The 7,835-nt window shown below is 46.5% G+C and overlaps 1 long non-coding RNA gene across 1 annotated transcript; it reads left to right on the top strand.

Moving 5' to 3' along the window:
* The first annotated feature begins 1,440 nt into the window (after positions 1–1,440).
* On the top strand, positions 1,441–4,219 carry LOC146246548 (uncharacterized). The gene is made up of 3 exons (XR_014732284.1): positions 1,441–1,512; positions 3,124–3,180; positions 4,090–4,219. It is a non-coding gene; the product is annotated as an uncharacterized LOC146246548 (long non-coding RNA).
* Positions 4,220–7,835: the final 3,616 nt, after the last annotated feature.

Below are 7,835 nucleotides of genomic sequence, written 5' to 3'. Positions count from 1 at the left end.
TGTCCTCACCTACTGTCCTCATCTACTGTCCTCACCTGTCCTCACCTACTGTCCTCATCTACTGTGCTCATGTTTCTTAGATCAGTTATTTACTACATTTTTATGGTCTATCTTCCTGGCCAAGTGATGTATTGTCACTTTTTTGTTGCCAGGCTCAAACAAGAAACACCAGTTGCCACCCACCTTACCTTATCTAGAATCTCCCTACACTTCAGTTGTTTATGTGTTGTTTGTCGTTCAGTCTGTGGTTCGACGCTGTCGTAAGGTCCGAGTCATCGCATCCTCACCACATCTCTTTTTATATTTTCTCATCTTTTCTCCATCTTGAACTTTCTTCCCACTTGCTTGCGTACTGCAGCCGTTCAGTTTCCTTGTCCCTGTCTCTATTTTCTCAGTTTATCTTTTTATTTGTATTCATGTATAAACAGCAAAGGTACAACAATCAAAACAAAGATTTTACTGGCTTTTTGACATTTGATTATTAGGAAGTCCTCTCATGTGCATATCCTCATTGGGGGTCAGATGGCTGAGCAGTTAGGGAATCGGGTTCTTAATCAGAAGGTTGCCAGTTCCATGCCAAATGATGTGTCATTTGCAAGGCACTTCACCCTACTTCCCTCGGGGGGAATGTCCCTGTACTTACTGTAAGTCGCTCTGGATAAGATCGACTGTTAAATGACTAAATTAAATGTTTGGAGGGGGCGTGTCTATCTGGCCGCTGCCTAACCCGCTGTTCATGCTACTTCCTGTACTGCTCATATGTCACTTTGTGTCTTGGTTGATCCTCCACACACACACACACACACACACACACACCTGTGACGTATCCGGCTCATCATCCTGTACAAACCCTCCGGAGCGAAGATCCGTCATGACCTGCCCTGGTTGAAACAACAGAAGGAAGTAAGGAGAACATTTTCACACTGCCCACATCCTATCTGGAGAATTTGTACCATGACGAGTAATACAGGTTCTAAGAGAGACAGGTATACTGGTTGCTGTGAAAGCTGATTCATATCTCTCTGTCACGTAGAAATACACATACACGCACACAGACACACAAGTGTGTCTCTTAACCTTGTTGTGAGCTTTAGGGCTCTTTTGGGTGCTTTCCCTTTCATCTCCCATGACAACAGATTAGGAAGGCAGGTTACAGATGAACAAGTGCACCGTGCAAAATTTACAACCCGTTCCTAAATCGCTGCCCCTCATCGCAGCATGCCAAAACACTCATCACCGAAGGAAATTTACGTACAAAGAACGTTGCTTTAACACACCATATCATCTTTATTTTATGCCTTTAAATACATTTTATCGGGTGTCATCTGACATTTTTTTGATTCCCACGATTTTTTATAGTTGGTGTCAAATTTGGTAACTTCTGCACTTTTTTATTCTCTAGGTTGTCATCTTTCTGTTCTCTAGTTTTTTTTCTTGGTGTCGACTCATAGTCAGTCCCTCACTGGTCATCTCAGAGTAAGATCTTGGATTGTCTGTGAAAATCCCCGGAAAGTAAGTTAATATTCCTATCTAATATTCCCATCCCCAAACTCTGTAAAACATACTGCTTCCATCAGCGTTCTCTGGAAAGCCTTACTGTCTCTGTTCTACTCGTTCATCCTGTCTTCTATTCCCCCGTCTCTCTTTTCCTCTCTCCATCTCATCTGTCATTCCCTGGTCTCCACTATGTGACACACACACACACAGACACACACACACACACATACACACAGACAGAGAGAGACACACACACGCAGAGACACACACATACACACAGACAGAGAGAGACACACACACGCAGAGAGACACACACACGCAGAGAGACACACACACATACACACACAGAGAAAGACACACACACAGATACACACGCAGAGAGACACACACACATAGTGACACCGACACACAGTAACGTTCATAGCACACACACACAGAAAGACACACACAGAGAAAAACACACACAGATGCACACAGTAACACGCAAAGCACAGACAACACCCCCCCCCCCACACACACACACACACAGTAAAGCACAGACAATGCCTTTTACAAGATATGGACTTTGCCTCCTCCTCCTCCTCCTCAAGTTAGATAAGGGTTTAGTCACCCCGTAAATATTCACACCTCAGCCCTGAGTATGGGTGGGGTTTGTCCTAGGCCCTCCGCTGCACTCACAGAACCGAGGACAGAGGACCGACCATGTATCCAACACACACACACACCACTGACAAGCTGAAAATCATATAATGGGATATCTTAATTTCAGTGCTACCACTGAGACCTGAGACCCCAAACACAGCAGGAAACATGACTTCTCTCCCTGAACTGAACCTGAGAGAGAGAGAGAGAGAGAGAGAGAGAAAAAAAAAAGCCAAAACATGTCGAGCCAGAAAGAGTCTCCCTGGATGATTTTCTGCTCTCGGCACTGGTGTGCTGATAAGCACGTCCCAAAAACATGATTAGAAAGATGGAGAGAGGGAGCAGAGTGCAGGGGAGGGGAGCTTGCCAAGAGGAGGGCTTCTCTCAGCAGGCTGTAACTCACAACCTCTAGAGGCTTCACACACACACAAGTTTAAACCTCCAGAAAAAAACCTACCTCACGGACACACACGTGCACAGCTACACACACGCACGCACACACTGATCAACATGTGGTAACCATGCCTCTCATAACTTCTTGACCACCTCAATTTCATTTCATACAGTAGGTGTCCTGGATGCTAACTTGGTCCCCTCCCAAGGTAGATACCCCTAGAAGCCACAGGTGGGTGTACGACAACCTCAGACTCCGGACACCGTTCAACAACAGTAAAGTGGAAAAACAGCCACTCAAAAAAACTTTTGATCGAATACTTTCCATAAAGATTTGCATTTAGCTGAGAACGGTGACACAAAGCTGAAGAAAAGCCCTGAAGGAAACTCCTCAAGTCAGTCTCCTTCCCTCTCTGTGACTTCCTGTCTTCTAAAAGCCATCAACGTTTTTCTCTCTCCTCTCTGTCCTCTCTCCTCTCCCCTATCGCTCTTCTCCTCTCTCTCTCCTCTCTCTCCTCTCTCCTCTCTCTCGATGTTTCGGCTCTCGAGGGGCTTTGACTATTTCCCCTTTTTTCTCTGTTTGGTTTGCAGCCTGCGAGGAACGTTGCGGTGCGAATGGCTGTCATCACACGGCAACCACAAACACATGTAACCAAGCCCTCCGAACAATCACAGCGAAACCAACACTGCCTTGACTGTCCTCCCCTGGAAGCCTTCACTGGGAATCTCTCTCCCCTGTCCTCCTCTCTATTCTAGAGTTGTTCTATTTCCGGCCTAAACACGCTTCCCCTCCTTTCCGTCTCTGGGGGGGTCGTCCGCAAAGGAGATTTTAGACTTATCCTTTCTCCCTCTCTGTCTTCTTCTGTCCCTCTCTCCCTGCTTTTGGGGGGAGCTCAGAGCTGGCGAAGGGCCACGTGGGCTTTAATGCATTCCTTCCTGGTGTTATTTTAGTGTCACTCTGTGTCTTGGGTTCAATTAGCTCTATGTGTTGTTTCTCCATGCCAAGAGTAGCCTGCCAAGAAAGCTCACTCCCCTCCAGTGGACAAACTAATAGCATGTGGGAAATGTTCCTGCTAATCCTTATTATCTCACACGGGCCCCATCGCAGGCTTTGCTGCGTGCTAGATGCCCTGCCTGAAAACGCCGTTCATCCTTCAGAAACAGACAACTAAAAACGGCTGGTTACAATAAAACACCCCCCCCCCCTCCTCCTCCTCCACATCCCTTCCCCCTTCTTCTTCCTCCACATCCCTTCCCCCTTCTTCTTCCTCCACATCCCTTCCCCCTTCTTCTTCCTCCACATCCCTTCCCCTTCTTCTTCCTCCACATCCCTTCCCCCTTCTTCTTCCTCCACATCCCTTCCCCCTTCTTCTTCCTCCACATCCCTTTCCAGCTCTTCCTCCTCCACATCCCTTCCCCCTCCTCCTCTCTCTTTTCTGAATGAATACTGCCTTTGAACAAGACCTAGCCATGGGTTTCTGCTTTATGCTGGGATTAGAGGTTTGCCAAACTGGTTGTGGCTGTAATTGTGACGAGATGCGCCCGTGGTCTTCTCAGGGTACCCGCTGACCAAACCGGAGGTAAGCAAGGACAGACGAACTTGCAGAGAGATTCTGAAGACCGTCGCTTCCTGTCGATCTTGTTGTTGTCTTTGAGAACATTGAAATAAATAAAAGAAATCAACCAAAAAGTGCGCTGGGGTTGGACAGTCCTGAGTGTGTCAACTGACGTGTTAACGTTCCTGGGGAGATGCTCTGCTTTCACAGCACTTCGAGAGAGCGGTAAACCACAGTTGGTAAACGCATCATGTTGAGTTAACGACTGTTCGGAGACTTGACGGTAGGTTTTGATCCAAGTAAAAACATAAAGTCATTGTGTGAGTGTCTCTTCAACTTTGGGAATGAGAACTGTTATGGAAATAACATGGAGTCCATGGAGTGGAGTGTGTTTTCATCACGGGCAACTTCCCGTGTGAAATGTGTTTTTTGGTGTGAATGTTGACAATAGTCTCTGGGAGGTGTGTATAAATACTAGTGTGTTTGTGCGTTGTGTGTATGTGTGTTTGTGTGTATGTGTGTGCTTTTTGTGACAGAGGAAAACGTCTGCCTCCTCATAAAACTGTGTGTAAAACAGCGTGTGCCCAAAAAGCACCTATAAAACGATCTAGAACAGATTGGAACCTTGCTGTACATCTCCTCACAAACACGTCCATCTCATCCTGCCCTTGGGCCTTCACAGAGACGCAGTTCTGTAACAATATGACTGATGGAAGAAAGACATGATTCTGATGTGTCTTGAAGCATAGATGCATCTAGTCCCTCTCAAAAATATATCAAATGACTAAATACATATACATACAGTACCAGTCAAAAGTAATTGAATGGGAAAACTTTTGACTGGTACTCTATATCTATATGAACAATTGTTGATAAGAAATCCTTTTCATGGTGTACTGTATGCGCCTCTTTGACACCTACCTACAGAGTTCAAACACAGGCCAGGCAATACTGTTTAATCACATGCCGTGTGTTTGACTAGTGAAACTATAATGTTCTCCAATGCATGTCAACAAATGAGCGTGGAGTGTTCTGGGCCGGGTTGGGTTACACAGAATCCCAAACGGTCCTGACTCACTCTCACAGCTAGTGACAGAAAAGTGGCTCTCATTTCATCAAGTGAGAATGATGACATCATGAAGTGTGTGTGTGTGTGTCACAGCTCGTTTGTGTGTGTGTGTATGTGTGTGTCTGTACAGTTTGTGTGTGTGTGTGTGTCTCAAATACGTGTTTGTGTGTGTCACTGCAAAGTTTGTGTGTGAGTTTGACAAGACATGTTTGTGTGTGTTTTAAAATACGTGTACTGTGTGTGTGTGTGTGTGTGTGTGTGTATGTGTGTGTGTGAGACAGAGAGAGAGAGAGAGAGAGAAGGAGAGAGAGAGAGAGAGAGAGAATATGTGTCTGTGTGTCTGTACAAGATTGTCAGAGGGTGTGCATGGGAACTCTTCCTACGAACCAAGTGTACTTAAGACGGCTCAGTGACAATGTAAACAGTTACAAAGAAATTCACCTGAGAGTACTTTTAATCCTGGTCATCTGCATGTTCAAAGCTAAAAGCGTTCATGAAGCTGTCGTTCTGAAGTCTCACAGCTCTGCTCTGCTGACAAGCATCATTTAAGTCCGGTTGCTTGTGTCAGGGCTATAATTAACACAAACGCTAGTGTCATTTACTGTCACTGACCCAAGATGATGTGATGATGACCCATGATGTCTAATGACTTTTAAAGACATCCACCCCTACTGGAAGAAGAAAATGATGGTTAAAACCCCAAAAAGGTCTGGGAAAGAAGGAAAGTGAAACGTATTTTTAGGGGAAGTTTTTGCGACTTATTGATTTAGCCTCTTGTCTTCCAGCTACAATTTTCACTGCCACCACATGCTACACTGTACCTGCAGGAGCAACTTGTGGGTTACGGGGGATCAGAACTTTGTGGAGGATGTTCTAGAAGAAGAAAGCCCGGAAGGCTGTTTGAAAGCCCCAGATGAGAAACAGTCTACCTGCAGCTTGCGGTTGATAGACAGGCAGGCGATATGTGGTGATTGGTTTGTGGCGCACTCCTGAGGTCACACCTTGTTTTTTCCCCAACTTTTTCTCACTTCTTTATTTCTATTCCCTCCCTCCCTCCTCCTATCCTCCATGATCCCTCCCTTCCTCCTTCTATCCTCCCTGCTCCCCCCCCCTCCCTTCCTCCTTCCTCCCTCCTTCTCTCCTTCCCTGGGGCATGTCTCACCTGCATGCCCTGATCCTGCCTTCTCAAACAGCCAGGTTTGGCAGAGGTTTCTGTTATTGTGCTCTGTGCCTGGGAGGAGCAGAATGACTGCATATAAATTACCTCCATCTCTGGCAGCTCTCTCCACCATCTCCAGGAGGGCTTAACCCTTTCACATTCCGATTGACGGCCTTGTCAAACTCCTATCTCTCGCGTTGAAGACAGCTGGAGCCTAGAGCGAGTGTCAGAACGGGTTGAAGGTTGTTGTGATTGTTCTGGTGTGGCGCGAATCCCATTCTACACAGCAGTTCCCGGGACGGAGAGTGCTCTGGATCTTGTTTAAAGTTTAGAGGATTAAGATGAATCATCCTTGTGCTTTTAGGGTTCGTCAAGCAAGAACTCCAGCATCTCCACGGCTGAGGAGAATGTCTGAAACATGTGAAACCAGGGTGTACAGTCACACAGGAAATGACAAACAACTTGTTCTGTACGCTTTGGTCCTGTAATGGTTGAACTGGCATCTCTACCATCTTTGAACAATTCACCCAGAGACTTTGATGCTGCACAGTTCTTCAACTTATTTGCCAAGATATTCTGTCCAAGTCCCCTGCTCCTGTCAAGCGATGTTCATTAAATAGTGAAGTCGTCACATACACATTAAGTCCAGCCCCCCCCCAGTACAGCCCCGGGGCTGTGAGAGTCACTGTCCCTGCTGTCAGCGGGACTGGAAAGGGCTCGATGATGTTATTAATGACAAAGCTCTGTGTCCGCTAAGCAAACAGTGTGTTTATCGTGTGTGTGTGTGTGTGGGGGTGTTTAACGTGTGTGTGTTGGGGGGGGGGGGATGTGTGTGTGGGTGTTTAACATGTGTGTGTGTTGGGGGGGGGATGTGTGTGTGGGTGTTTAACATGTGTGTGTGTCTGGGGGGTGTGTGTCGGGGGGGGGTGTTTAGCATGGATGTGTGTGCATCGGATGTGTGTGTGTTTTGCATGTATATGTGTGTGTGTGTGTGTGTGGGGGTGTGTGTGTGTGTGTGTGTGTGTGTGTGTGGGTGTGTGTGTGTGTGGGTGTGTGTGTGGGTGTGTGTGTGGGTGTGTAGCTGACTGACTGTGTGCGTCAGAGCTGCATCATGGTAGCACTTGTCTTGTTTGACTGGTGCTTTATGTACACCTCTCTAACAGAACACGCTCGAATTATCCAGTGCACAGAAGGAAGACAGGAGAGCCAGAGTAAACCTCACCTCTCTGAGGATCCAAAAAAGAACTACAAACACGTATTAAAACAGAACGGAAAAAAGAGAGGGGGGGGGAAAAGGAGAAAATGAAAGCCTGAACAAGATTGTCGTTGGTGAGTAAAAGAGGGTGAAATTGAGGAAGGGTGGAACTCCCAATAAGCAGGTCATCTTTTGGTGTTTCCAGGGGGTCTACTATTGCTGCGCACGTACACACACATCACTGCTAACGTAAGACTGATGTCAGCGATGAGTAACCTCACCAGCAGAGCTCACTGTGTGCTAGGTGTTTCCGTATGTGTGTTT

The sequence above is a fragment of the Hypomesus nipponensis genome, chromosome 19 (assembly GCF_054491055.1).
Source record: "Hypomesus nipponensis isolate SF chromosome 19, ASM5449105v1, whole genome shotgun sequence".
NCBI lineage: Eukaryota > Metazoa > Chordata > Actinopteri > Osmeriformes > Osmeridae > Hypomesus > Hypomesus nipponensis.
The sequence above is the reverse complement of the archived record's forward strand: the minus strand, read 5'-3'. Positions and strand labels throughout refer to the sequence as shown.